The sequence below is a fragment of the Lissotriton helveticus genome, chromosome 1_2 (genome assembly GCF_964261635.1).
Source record: "Lissotriton helveticus chromosome 1_2, aLisHel1.1, whole genome shotgun sequence".
Taxonomy (NCBI): domain Eukaryota; kingdom Metazoa; phylum Chordata; class Amphibia; order Caudata; family Salamandridae; genus Lissotriton; species Lissotriton helveticus.
The window spans coordinates 130,752,290-130,766,500 of NC_136058.1; the positions used below are offsets into that span (position 1 = coordinate 130,752,290).

Genomic DNA, 14,211 nt, shown 5'->3' on the forward strand with positions numbered 1-14,211 from the left:
AGCAGCGCAGATGGGGGGAGGTTTATTACCCATGCATAAGACAGAGAGCGGGGGTGACCACTGCCTGGGGGAGATGCTTGCGAGGGTGGGGAGCCATGCTAAGGATCGACAGCGTGCACAGAGTGGGTCTGGTCAAGGCATCTAAAATGGCTGCCGTGCACGACAAAAGTGTGGCATTTGAAAAAAGACAAGATGGCGCAGACAATGTTTTTCAACACTTCCTGATTTCCTTCGAATCGAACGTTAACAGACGTTGGGGCATATTACCAAAGTTAAGCGATATTTATCCCTAACGATGCATTGCAAAGATTTTTTTACCGTCAGAAATTATCGCAGATAAACCTTGCTATTATCAAAGTTTATCGCAAATACGATAAAAACCGACCGCAATGCATTAATATCGCTGAAAACTCAGCGATATTCATGCATTACCGAGCTAATCCTCTTAGCCATGTTATCCACCTCCCATAGGATAACATGGCTAAGAACTGCTCAGGGCAGCTGTTACTTTTTGGAGATATTCGCGCTTATCTCGAATATTTCCAAAAGTTGATAATAGGAGATAGCGATGTTAGCGACTGTTTCCAGTCGCTAACATCTTGGCATGCCCACTTTGCATGTCATTAGTGATAAATATCACTCACATGCAAAGTGGGGCCCAAGATGGTCGCTATCTCCTACTAGCCGTCGCTAACTGGTGTTAGCAACAGCTAGGTAATACAGATATAATTTTATCTCCGCGAAGCGGAGCGCTGTTACAGATATATATCTTGTTTTTGAACGTTAATTTCTCAAAATGCACTGAAGCACATATATTGAGACCTAGCAAAGGCACATCGGGCTACCAGTCCCTAATATTTTACCAAGTTTCGTGCAAATCCATTCAGCCGTTCGATTATTATTATTATTTATTTTTTTTGCCCCGCGGGGCCCTTTTAAAACCTCCACATCAAACCTAGGGGATCAGCGAGGATCTACTATGCCCCCTTATGGTCATTTGCCCCTTCGCTTTGGCCTCCTCCTGTCTCTCGATCCTACCGAGAGACAAGATGGCGGCCGCTACGGACTGTTTGGAATGTTTACAGACACCGGAGACCCAATCAGCTTCGCTTCGCAAAGCTCCGTAACGCGAAAAGTACGCGAAGCGGTGCGCTGTTACAGATATATATCTTTTTTTGAACGTTAATTTCTCAAAATCCACTGAAGCACATATATTGAGACCTAGCAAAGGCACATCGGGCTACCAGTCCCTACAATTTTGCCAAGTTTCGTGCAAATCCATTCAGCCGTAAGATTATTATTATAATTTATTTTTTTTGCCCCGCGGGGCCCTTTTAAAACCTCCACATCAAACCTAGGGGGTCAGCGAGGATCTACTATTCCCCCTTATGGTCATTTACCCCTTCGCTTTGGCCTCCTCTTGTCTCTCGATCCTACCGAGAGACAAGATGGCGGCCACTACGGACTGTTTGCGGCCACTACGGACTGTTTGGAATGTTGACAGACGCCGGAGAACCAATCAGCTTCGCTTCACAAAGCTCCGTTGCGCGAAAAGTACGCGTCCTAGGCCGCTGCCCGGTCCGCGCTTACAGATATATATCTTTTTTTAAACGTTAATTTCTCAAAATCCACTGGAGCACATATATTGAGACCTACAAAAGGCACATCGGGCTACCAGTCCCTACAATTTTGCCAAGTTTCGTGCAAATCCATTCAGCCGTTCGGTCTAAAAGTGAGGCCAACCGCCCTATGGAAATTAACATGGGAAAAACGCGTTTTGGGACCCCCCTTTTTTCTCGGCCCCCCCTTGACGAACCCCCCCCAAATTTTCAAAGGCTGCTCAGAAACAAAATGTGCCATTTTCCTGAAAATTTCAGCCAATTCCGTCCACAAACGGCAAAGTTATTAGACATAGAATTTTCAAAAATCCCATAGAGAAAAAATCCTAACTATATATACCTACTGGCGACCGCCAGTAGGTAATATATATATATATATATATATATATATATATATATATATATTCGTTTTGTTTTAACAAATCAAGCTCAGAGTGGGAGCTAACTCATCCTCTTAAACAATCCTTGTGGACCAAGTGGGACTACAAAGTAATGTTCTAACTAGTGAGATTGGTTCTGTATAATTACAGCACAGATAGCTGCTCCAGAGCAGTCTTCGAACACTGCTCGTTATCATGCTTCCCCCACAGTGACTGCAGCTTCATCGTTATCACTGAGCTAACAGCTCTAATTGGTGGATCCTATGACCTCTTGTACTTTGCACCTGTTATAGATTGCCGTCCTTCCGCTTACCGTAGTGTCTGCAGAAGCTACTGACAGAATACAGCACTTGCAGCTGTCAAGTCTTATGAAGGTAACTAGAATTTTCCAGCTGTACATTTTCACATTTCTTCATTATAATCATTGTCTTTGAGTTAGTACTAGATGTAAATTACGATTTTCAGAGAGTAATATCTTTTTTCGACATACAGATAGGTATGTTTCTCCGTATGATGGAATACATAGTAAAGTCTTTTACCTTTGTGTCTTTCTCTCTGTTGGGTTGTGTGTGTTTATGTCTGTGCCTGTGTGTGCTTAGTTAATACTCGTTCTTTCCCATTCTTTGCCTTTATCTGCCCTTCATTTCTCTTTCCTTTTATGTCTCACTCTTTATGTATCTAATGATATATTTCTTCCTTTTTATCTTTTTGGTTTTCTCCCTTTCTCGTGGACACAGTCACTTCACTGGGGGAGGTTATGGGAGGGCATCATCACTTGTGTCAGTGGGTTTGTGTGTGTGTGTGTGAGAGAGAAAGAGAGACTGCAGTGCACCCACAGTTGCCTTGAATAATAATACACTCTTAAGGTTGTTTGGTGATTGCACAGACAGCCAGGAATGTGTAGCGTCACAGTCCGCCCCTTGGCCGCCGCATGTAGATTCACAGAATGATTTTAAATGCCCTTGAGCTAATTCAGGGACTAGACTAAGTGTATGTGGATAAATGAAGTATCGGTATAGAATTCTGTTAAACTGCCAAGTCATAAGCTAAACTTAGCATGTCATGTAAGTTACACAGAACATTAAAATTGAATACCTATTTATGATTTGGGATTATACTTTAATAAGAAGGGATGTGTGGAGACGCTTAGTCCTAGAACTCTCAACTTCTCCATTTCATTTTATGTAGCATGATTGCTTCAGGAAGAGGCCTTGTGCTGCATCAGGGACATTCCTGTTTCTGTGCAGGGGTACACACGTACTGCACGGCTGCCACAGCATGGCCTATCCAGCTGTGCCACACAAGCTCATAACACAATCTCACACTGCCAGAAGTGGCAGGGTAGAATTTCTGGAATCAGGGAAAGGAGATGCTACCCAGAGGCTTCGTTTCAGGGGAGGGGGGGATGTTTTGAGGTGTTACACCCCCCTAATAAATGTTTTTTTTTAACTAAATAGGTTGGCAAAGGAGCTTTTAGTCAGGTATGCTAAGGTATTTGACGAATTTCACCTGGAATTTTTAAATACTCACTCAGACAAACACACACACACACAACCTAGTGTTTGTTTTGAATGTCTTAAAACATGGTTATTTTACAAAGTACTGTGTTTAAGTACCCTCTCACAATCCGCACTCCTTTCCCTTTCCACTAGCCCTTAATCCCCCCTCATGTGCTGCTGCTCAAATAATGATTAACATGATATGCCAGCGTGATTGTCGGAAAATCTTAAACTCACACAGCCCCAGTCTTACTTACCAAGCTACACCCCTGATGCTACCCTTCTAAGGTGCTGCTGTTTTTTCTCCACTGCAACTCATTGCCAGAAGGGAAACACAGTTTCCACCAGCAGGATCCATGCCAGGCTTTACATTAGACTACAGGAAACAGGCAGGACGTAGCAACAAGCCGGGGCGTAGCTTGATCAGTCAGATTAGGGGGAGGGTCAGCTTCAGATTTCCCAACAACCACACTGGTTGAATACAGTATACCAGAACCAGGGCAGGAGAAAGAGAGAGGAGTGAAGATTATGAGTGGTACTTAAAACTCAAAATTTTGTAACATTGACAATTGTTAGGACTTTCAAAACAGAGACGAGTGTATGTGTGTCTTAGTCTGCATGTGTATGTAAAAATCCCAAGTGAAATCTGACAAACACCTTACCATACCTAACTTAATGCACCTTTATCCAACTATTTACTACCAAACATAAATTTAGGAGAGTGTAACACCCCAAGCACTCCCCCCCTCCCCAAAGCTACGATCCTGGAAGTAGGGTCAGGTGGGTGAAGCAAAACTAAGCCATTGGCAGCTTTTTGGAACTTAACACTTCATTGCAAAGTGTCCTAATATACCCAAATACACAGACATAGTCGTACACTTCACTACGTTCTTGTTCGAACTCTCATCCTTCAAATATTTAGCCTTTTTAGGTCGAGCCTGTAACAGCGCGCATGTGCTGTTCTGGCGAAGATTTTATGTAAGGGCTTTTGAAATCTTACCACACGCTTGTGCATGTGGTTTTGTTTTCGTCGCAGGCTATTGGGCTTTGGGTGCGTCTTTCTAAGAAAGACAGCACGCAATTGGGCAAAGGCGGGTGCATGTCCCGCCTTTGCTCCGCCCACCGCCTATTGCTTGTTTTATCTGGCCTCTACTCAGTTCTAGCAAGCATGCTCAGTGAGTTGAACACCCTATGATGTGACAATAGTCTATACTACAGGACAGATGCTTGAATTCCAGAAAGGCTGGCTCAAACATTTGTCCTTGAAAGAATGATAACATTTATACTACTGAGTGAGTCCGTTTAGTGCTATTTTAACCCCTTGCATGCGGCCGCGATATGGGCGCTTGTGCGGCAAAATCGCAAGTGGGCGGGTTTATGACGGCCCCCAGCCGTCATCTGCACATGAGCACCGCAGTGCATGATGGACTGAGGCCATCATTAGCATGCAAGGGGTTAAGAAACTGGGTTGGTGGTTGAGGGGGGTGAAACTTTGCACAAGCAGCAAGCACAATTTATGTCAGGGTGAGACACAAGCAAACCCCATTATAATCTGTGCTTAACCTCTTTGTAGCTTGGCACAAAGTAGTCAGGCTTCACTAAGAGGCATTGTATAAAGTATTTATGCAGCACTTAAAACAGTCCTAAAATGAAAACACAAAACAAGAAAAATCCCACAGCACCTAAGACATTAATAGAATATACTTTAATAAATTATTTGACATAAAAATTACAAAAATCTAATCACTAGCACCAGAGTTTAAAAAAAAATATATTTCAGTGAAAATAATGCTTAGAAGTACAAAGCACCAACTGTAGTTATCTGGTCATGCCGGACCAGGACAAAGTCCCAAGTTATGACCAACCATGATGGGGCACGGGCTGGATACAGGGATCAAGGTAGGTCCGGTTAACAAAGTTCCTTAAATCTAGGTTGCGGAGCATTGCTAAGTCTAACTCAGAGGATACGTCATGAAGCAGTGGTTCTGATGGGCTGTGGGGCTGTGCTGCAAGATCGTGCATTGAGATACATCAGGTAGTGGCAGTTCCGATGGAATGTGGGGCTGCCATGCCATGCCATCAAGATGCGTCACACAGTGGTGGTTCTGAGGAGCTGCAGATCTTCGAGGCGAGGTTCTGCATCCAGCCACGGCCCGTGTAGGGCGTGCCACCGGGCGGTGACGTGGGGTGGGGCAGGGAGGGGGGTTGTAAAGTGCGGGAAACGGACAATTTCAGGTAAGTACCAAAAAAAAAAAGAATTTCATTGCGCGCGCTGCATTGCCAAATGTGATGCAGCGCGCGCAACAAAATTCGTTTTTTTTCCCGGTACTTACTTGAAATCGTCCATTTCCCCGCATTTTACAACCCCCATCCTACCCCGCCCCACGTCACCTCCCGGTGGCACGCCCTACATGGGCCATGGCTGCCTGCATCGAGATGCATCATAAAGTAGCAGTTCCGATGGTCTGTGGGGCAATGCGTTACGCAGCATTGGGTCTACTAGGACAAGAGCAGGCGGAGTCCAGGTCCTGGGTTCAAGATGGTTGGAGTCTTTTCTGTCCCTGAGGCTCGGATCAGAAGGCCAGTCAACAAGCCCTTGGAGTCACTCCGGTAGTCCTGTGTTCAAGATGCACATCCAGTCCTACTTGTTTAAGCAGCAGGGTGGCAGAGTAGCAGTCCTTATTGCAGAGCAGCACACAATCCTTCTGAGTCTTCCACAGCTCCAGAGGTGTATTGAAGAGTTGGATATGAGGATCTAGTAAAGAAGATTCTTCGGGGTTCTGTCCCCATATGTGTTTTTAATTTCCTGCCTCCCTGCCCTGACCTCAGCTTTACTGGGGTAACAAAAGATTTGCAAGTGTGGTAAGTGACAAATATCAGAAACTGTTTTATTTCTTTGCAATTGGAGTAGATCTATCACTTCACTCTGGTCTGATTTTTTTCCTTCAGTGTCAGTCACTTTTTTGGTTCACAAAATCCTCCAGCAGAGAAAGCAAGAGTTTGTAGTCAGAGAGAGGTTCCATGAGGCTATATTGTTTTTCCACCAGGGTTCACTGAACTTGTTTTCAGTGCAACAAAAATCTCCAAGTAAGATGAACCTGGTTGTCATGCCTTTCCAGAATGAAACCTTAATGGGCAATCCTCAGCGCCTTTTTCTGGGTCCTCTGGTGGTGCAAAAATGATTCACTCACATCCATCTGCTCAGAAATTTCCTCTTTGTTACTTCTGCAGCCCTCCGATCCTCAGGGCAGACTTCTAGTTACCAGGTCTTTCAACAGCCAGGGCTCTTGCAGGGTTCAGTCTGAGAGGGTTGTGTAAAGGTGACAGTCTTATCCTGTAATTTAGCCTGTGAGTGGAGTTTTGTTGGCAGCCAATCCTATCTACTTTCTTGCCTATTGTCCTATGGACAGCAAGGTGTTAACTCCAGACTGAAATGTGCATTGGGCTCTGTAGGTGAGATGTGTGGCAAAATTCGTTCTAAGCCAGGCATCCCAAAGTACATTTTTATTAAGTTACATACAAACGTCCCACCAGTCTCCGCCGGGAGCCATCTGAAACCAAATTCCGCCGTCAACTGAAAACACATCTGTTCTCCTTGTAAGTCTACATTAGTGTTTCTGGCCATGTACTGACCTCTCCTCTGGCGAGCTCCTTCTTTCTTTAGCGCGGGGACACGCCGGGATGGCGTAACCATAGCACTTTATAAATGTCTTTATTATTTATTATTATTTATTATATATATATATTAAACAACCAGCCCAATTGGCTTCCAAGGCACACTTTAGTGGGGCTTTTTAATGCATAAACTAGGTAATAGAAAATATGTGTTACTGACTGGCAAAGGCAATTTCTTTTGTATGTAGAGCTAGAGTGCTTTTAAACTGAAACCCAGCGAGACCACAGTGGTGTTCCAATTAACCATATATTGTTGTCATATATCTGGGGGCTGTAAACACAGTACAGCCAATGGTGCAATTTCTTTGTCATCTACCATGGCCTTGTATGAAGATTTAAAAGATTAATTAGTTAAAACCTAGTTTGACTGTACCATTTTACAGCTAGGGAATGCCAGTGTCACCATGCACTCAGTCATTTTATCAGTTAAAATAAGGTCCAGAAAAATATGAAAAATCTAGGGTAACCATTCACAAAAGGCACATTTCCAACAGTGGCCAGCACTTTATCAACCTGTGAGTGGACTCTCATTGGCATAACAATTTAGATTGGTGGCCACATTCAGGAGTGGATGGACAGTCGATGACTCAAACTAAATTCAGATAGAACCAAGGTAATAGTGGTTGATGGTGAGGATAATCTCTGGGGTGAGTTTGAATGGCCTTGAGAGAAGGTATATTGTCTCTTTTCACTCAGAATTAACCACAGTCTTATTACATTTAGTGTTGAAATGACTGTTACTCCACAAATATAGGCCCCCTTATTCATCTGCTTATGTAGTGAAAAATAATTTTCTTCACTGAGGAGATGGTAAACATCCTTTATTGCTGCTGTTGTTGGGTCATGCCTGGTTGGCGTGGCCAACTGCTCCAATATAGGTTTACCTAGCCACTTAATTCAACGTTTTAAAGTACTTCAAGCCCAGTCTGCTCCCTGGTTACAGACACCCTTAGATTCAGCCATTCTCACCCCGTTTGTGTAGCCTTCACTGGCTACCCACCAAGGAGTAGACTATCTGAAAACAGCTGCATATCATGCATCGTATGGATCACCAGGTTGTATAATCCAAAAATGCACCATTATCTTTCCAGAATATCTATTAGGCCATCATCCTTGCTCTTTTAGGGCTCTGTAGCTTCTCATTGAAGGCTCTCAAAGTTTAGACTTAACTCTCCCGTCATCAAAGAGCAAAATACCTTATTTGAGCATCTCCATAAAAAGAATCTTCAATTTGTTTGGTTGCACTTTTTAGATACTAGAAGTGGTGGATTATGCAGCAGTTACGTATTTACCGAGCAGCATCAAACCAATGACCATAAGTGCTTTAGAAGCATAATAAAACTGTGAGGTTCTCCTTGATTTTACGTCTGTTGTTACCGTCTCTTAGTCAAAACGCCTTTACATTCCTACTCTAATGCCTTTTTGCTACAAATGGAAAATGTATAAATAATTTTTGACGTGGGATATGTTTAAATACGGAGACAATCCTACAAAAAGTATTTGTTTTCACTCACTCAATGGCTGAGCAAGTTAAATGATTGATTTTACGAGAAATGCAACACTTGATATTATTCATTTAAAAAGTGGAACACCTTTCAGTCGTCTTTGGTCCCTGTCAGTAAACATTTCAAAGCATTCAGCCACAATTATCTTTCAGAGGCACCAGGAAAATAGTAATTCATAGTATTAATTTCACCCACTGGGTGCTGGTGTCACTGTAGCTGCTGCACTATCGATAACCATGCCAATGTCGTTTGATGTGATTAGTGTAACCTTTAAAGCCAATAAACGTTATGTAAGATGAAGTAGAACATAATAATGTAAGGAATGGAAAAATATAACTTCATAGGTGTGCAGCAGCCAGTCTCGTTGTATGCAAGAAAAGGCAGGCAGGTAAACACACATGAAAATACAAATATTTTGCTCAAGGAAAGCCTGTTACTTGTCATTCAGCACAGAGAGAGCCATTTGGTCTGTTCTGCATTTTCAGTCATAACACAGACCTATTGGCTTTGCCAATGCTTGCTTTTTTGCAACAGTGCTAAGGTCACGTAGTATGCCACACAGCCCATTACATAAAACTGATGAGTTATGTTATCAGAATTTCTCACAAAAATATCATTCTCCTTCCTCCCTACTTCCCACAAACCCTGCCTTCCCCTACCCACATTTAATTGAAATATGACATGAGTCGTAGATCATTGAGTGACTTGAATGATGTGAGTGGTGTGACAGATGTGAATGGTGTGAGTGATGTGATTGCTGTATGTTCTCCAAGTAGTGTGACTGATCAATGATGAGAGTCATATGACCATTATGAGTGGTGCAAATGGCGAGTGGTATAAGTTATGTACATGTTTGGAGTACTCAGTGATGTGCCTTATGTGAACAACATGAGTGGCAGATTTGTTTTGAAAGTTGCAAGTTATATGACTGGCTGAAAGCCCCACTCAGGCAACAACCACAATCCTTTTCGGGGTGAACCACAAAAGTCACTAAATTGACCTGCATTTAACCCTCTGGTAACTTGGCATAAAAACAATCAGGCATATATTAGAGGCAATGTCTAAAGTGTTTATGCAGCACAAACAGTAATATAATGAATGCACAACACAAAACAAATCTTAGACAAATTTAGAAAAACCGTAAGAGTGTATTTTACCAGAATGACAAAAGTCCAATCAGTAGACCCACAGATATTCTTATATAAAGGTTTCAGTAAATAGCATCTAAAAGCACAAAGAGCCACTCCAGATCATCTAGTCATGCAAGACCAGGTGAAAGTCATAGGTTCAGGCCACCCGCTGTGGAGCGCGTTCTCATACAGGGACTAGGTTAGTCCCACCTAAGAGTTATCTTCCAGCATGAAGAGTTCTGTTCACATTGGTGGAGGCCACAAGGAAGGGGCTTTTGAAGTGAAGAGCAGGTGAAGCATTGCAGATGGTCGTTGTTGTAACACAAGATCTGGTCGTCACTGGAGCATCACATTGGCAGCTGTCGTTGTTGTAGATTGAAGCATAGGTCTTTTATTGCCTGTAGTCATGGACAGTCATTGTTAGTGCGAACAGCCAGTCTCACTAAATAGGCCCATTCACAGTTTCAAGGAGCTGGTACTCCAGGATCTTCACCGTTTCTTCTTGGAAGTGCTTCCACTGATGCCAGCCAAGAGTCCAGGACCTAGAGGGGCACTTCTTGGGGATCAGGACTTATTGCAGCAGAGACCAGCAGCAGGTCTCAGGCAGGTACAGACATGTCCAGTTGTAGCAGGTCAGCCTGCCAGTTGCAGGGATGCCTCTGAAGCTTATTATGTCCCTGTAGCTCACACAGGAGGTCAGCCAACTAACCCTTGGAGTTTCTCTGTGTTCTGGGATTAAGGCAACCAGGTCCAAACTTCTTTCTGACAGCAAGACAGTCCTTCAAGCAGCTTGAGTTGTCCTCTGGCAGCAGGTCAGCCCTCCTTCTGAATCGTCTACAGGTTCAGGAGTGTTTCGATGAGTGGCCCTGGAGATATAGTATTTATACTTGGTGCCGGCCTTTGAGTGGTGGAGTACTGCCTGTCCTTCCCCCACCACTGGTTCTAGAAAGTTCGGGGTGCCGCTCGCAGTTGTAGACTTTAAGTGTTGGGATACCTTTGCCTCCCAGCTGCTCGGGGACATTTTCCTCACCTGCTTTGCCTGAACTTGCCGACTTGGGGCTAACGTCTGTGCGGGACTGCGAGGACCAGTGGGCTTTGCGGCGCGTGACCTGCCGCACCTGGGCCCTCTTCCCGCCCCACCTCCCTACACATCTAAATGACTCGCGGCCCCCGCTAGGCGGGTGCCGCTCGCAGTTGTAGACTTTAAGTGTTGGGATACCTTTGCCTTCCAGCTGCTCGGGGACATTTTCCTCACCTGCTTTGCCTGAACTTGCCGACTTGGCGCTAACGTCTGTGCGGGACTGCGAGGACCAGTGGGCTTTGCGGCACGTGACCTGCCGCACCTGGGCCCTCTTCCCGCCCACACCTCCTCCTACAAGAAACGCCCATATCCGCGTTACGCGGGACGCGCGCCAGGCGAAGCCCGGGCCAAGGGCAGGCCCGTTTAAGTCCGTTCAAGGCCGCTCAAGACCGGACCGGACCACCCCTCTTTTCCCTGCTAGCTTGGAACTGTATGTACGCTGTTGTAATTTATTGCAATCCAGTATTTAGTGTTTATAACTCTGTTCTTAAAGGATGTCCACACGCGAGAGCAGGAGCAAGGCCACATTGGGAGGGCCCCAGTTAACAGGCACACTAGACAATTTTATAATAAGGGCCAATTCGGTAATAGACCAAGGCATTAGCCTAATGGAACGAAGGGTGTCGCAGGACTTAGCTATGGCCAAAAGATCATCTATGGCCATTTTGCAACCGCACGCACCCCTGAACACATCAATAGATCGAATCTTTTAGAGACGCAAGCAGTCGTGCACAGTATGGCTAATGCATTATTGCAACCACAAACACAGTCTCTAACTGACCCTTTACCCCTCACTTTATCAGAGGATCCTCTGGAAATGATAGCGGTTGAAGTTCAGGAAGAATCAAATACTAGGCAACTGCGGGAGCGAAGGGAGGGCGCCATACCGAAAAGAAAACGCGCTAACACCACAGTCCCAGTTGGCAGAAAACCTAAGGTAGCCAAAGCTCGGGACATTAGCGACATATCGAGCAAGCAAGGGGAAGAACAAGGGCATGTTATGCAGATTGGAAAGGATTCACCTCAGTCAGACACATTTAATGAAACCCTAGACACTAGACCTGTAGACGATGCTGAAGCTATTAATCCAGGCATAATGGATGAAGTGGCAGGTCCACTACTAAACAATCTGGGGAAGATGCTTAAAATTCTTCTAACACCCTTGGAAACTAGACTACTACGTATTGAAAATCAGCTCCTTGAATTGGAAAAGAGTATAATTATTTTGACAAGTCCCAGGGTAGAAAAAGCACTTTGTAAAGAACCTGTGGGTACTGTACTAAAAGCCCAAGCAACAAACATGCCCCCGCCATTGACACAAAGACCAAATATAAACCCCTTACAGGCACCAGTGAGGAAGTCCCCTGTAACCAATGACCACCTTAGACAAGAAACAACAAGCTCCAATATTAATATTCTAAACCAAAGAAAGCATTCGATAGGGAGGGTTTTAAAGGGCGATTTCTCCATTAATTTGCCTCCAGAAGTCTGCCCATATGTAGTGGTATTGACATGGGTCCCGGAACTGTGCAATCGAACTGAGGAATCCTTTTGGGCATTAAAAAACAAAGTATCATATTGGCTTAATACCAACAGACCCCTATCACCACACTTGACGAGCAAAATCCTAATGGTACGAAGGGTGTCCTGGGTGGGACATAATAGAAAAACAACCCACGGGGATTGCGTGGTAGTAAACTTTGAGGACACACGAACGGTTGACTATATCTGCGCGTGGAGATCCCAAAATAACAGGGCTGCCATAGAAACCAGATCGCTCTCATAGTTCTACTCGCCCGAGGATCGATCTGATTGTGCAGGGAATTGGACCAGGGCCACATACCATGCACGAGGCGGGATGGAACATGGGGGCCATAGATACACTAATAGCTGGGGAGGGGTACCTACAGCCAATAGGTTTTCCTGTCTAGAAATGGTGGATTGACTGCAGCAGACTAGGGACAATACAACTGGCACTAGTGAGGGGTTGCGCAGTCAAAACTCCATGACCACCCGTGTTTTAAGAATAGGAAGGGATGAAGTGGGAAAAGTTTATTGGAAAAAGTAGGAAATGTCAACATTGATCTTGGTGGGGGCAAGTTGGGCCTTGACTGCGCCCAGGGAGTCACAGTTGTTGGTACCGACCAAGATCTGGACAGACGAACGCTGCTAGGGAGTCCAGAGGTACGCTCAGTACCTGTGCCATGTGATAACGGCACAGGTAAATCCCCCAACAAACTGGCGGGTAGGAGTCCCATTGGAGCGATATGTACAAAAACCATATGTACGAAGAATTGCCCTCTAACCCAGGAGCAAATGTATAACTCCAAGAGTTTTGTTCCAAATATGAAATTAATATCTTGGAATATAGCTGGGCTAACCAAAAATGTGAGAGATCCCGATTGGTCCAACTATATTGAATCAAGTGCACTTTGCTTTCTGCAGGAAACATGGTTACTTAGCACCCCACATAGAGTAGGCTATAAGACATTTGGGATCAATGCATTAACTTCTGTTAGAGGCAGGCCCTCGGGTGGTCTCATCATCTGGGTAAAAGTAACTTTGAAAATCCAGGTTGAAGTAATTGATACTAACTCCGTGGATATATTGGCACTAAAAGCCACTATACGTGACGGGAAGGAACTTTACCTAATTAACGTCTATAATAGACCCTCCGCTCCCTGGGGAAACTGGACACTTTCTTAAATAGAATGGTAGACAAACAATCAATAATAATAGCGGGGGACTTGAACTGCACCTACGAACCAATCCTGGGTCTGGGTGATGTATTCGATGAGGAAGACAGAGCGAATAACATTCCCTTGTTAGAGAACATAGATCCGGGGCATTGCTCAGTCTTGGCTGTCCAAATAACGAAGTTGTCTGCGGAACACGGCCTAAGAGCCTGCAATGGCCGCCTTCCGGCAGATTTATCAAAAAGACCAACGTTTGTAAGAAACAATTCAAAAAGCAACCTTGACTTTATAATTGTTTCTTTGGACATTTGGCAATACATGATCGACTTAGAGGTCAAAGACAGATCAGAGAGCGATCACCGCCCACTGGACCTATCATTCAATCCATGTTTACTTAATGGGGCTGGTACTGATAATCTAATAAACGCCCAAACCGGTATTTGTGACGAAATACTGGTGAACAACAATAGGCGTACTTTAAAATGGCCCCATATATTGGAGCGTGGTGAAGTTTTGGCGGAAATCTATTTACTTCTAGCTAATACGTTCTCTTCCCATGTAAACGTAATATCGGAGGCGGACAACCCTTCTACCTACATTAACTTACATAATGAGCTCTTCAAAAC

At 44.4% G+C, this 14,211-nt stretch overlaps 1 protein-coding gene across 7 annotated transcripts in view; it reads left to right on the forward strand.

Annotated features, from left to right (window-relative positions):
* The window catches only part of DAB1 (DAB adaptor protein 1), a 964,054-nt gene that overhangs the window by 305,574 nt on the left and 644,269 nt on the right, over positions 1–14,211 (forward strand). For 2 of the 7 annotated variants that reach the window (XM_078670019.1, XM_078670029.1), the window contains exon 1: positions 2,311–2,373. The exons of 2 other annotated variants lie outside the window; for them this stretch is intronic. The gene's annotated coding sequence lies outside the window, so the exon portion shown is untranslated. Of the gene's footprint in view, positions 1–2,300; positions 2,374–14,211 lie in introns of those variants that run through there. 3 more of the 7 variants (XM_078670055.1, XM_078670047.1, XM_078670009.1) reach the window with 3 other exon arrangements.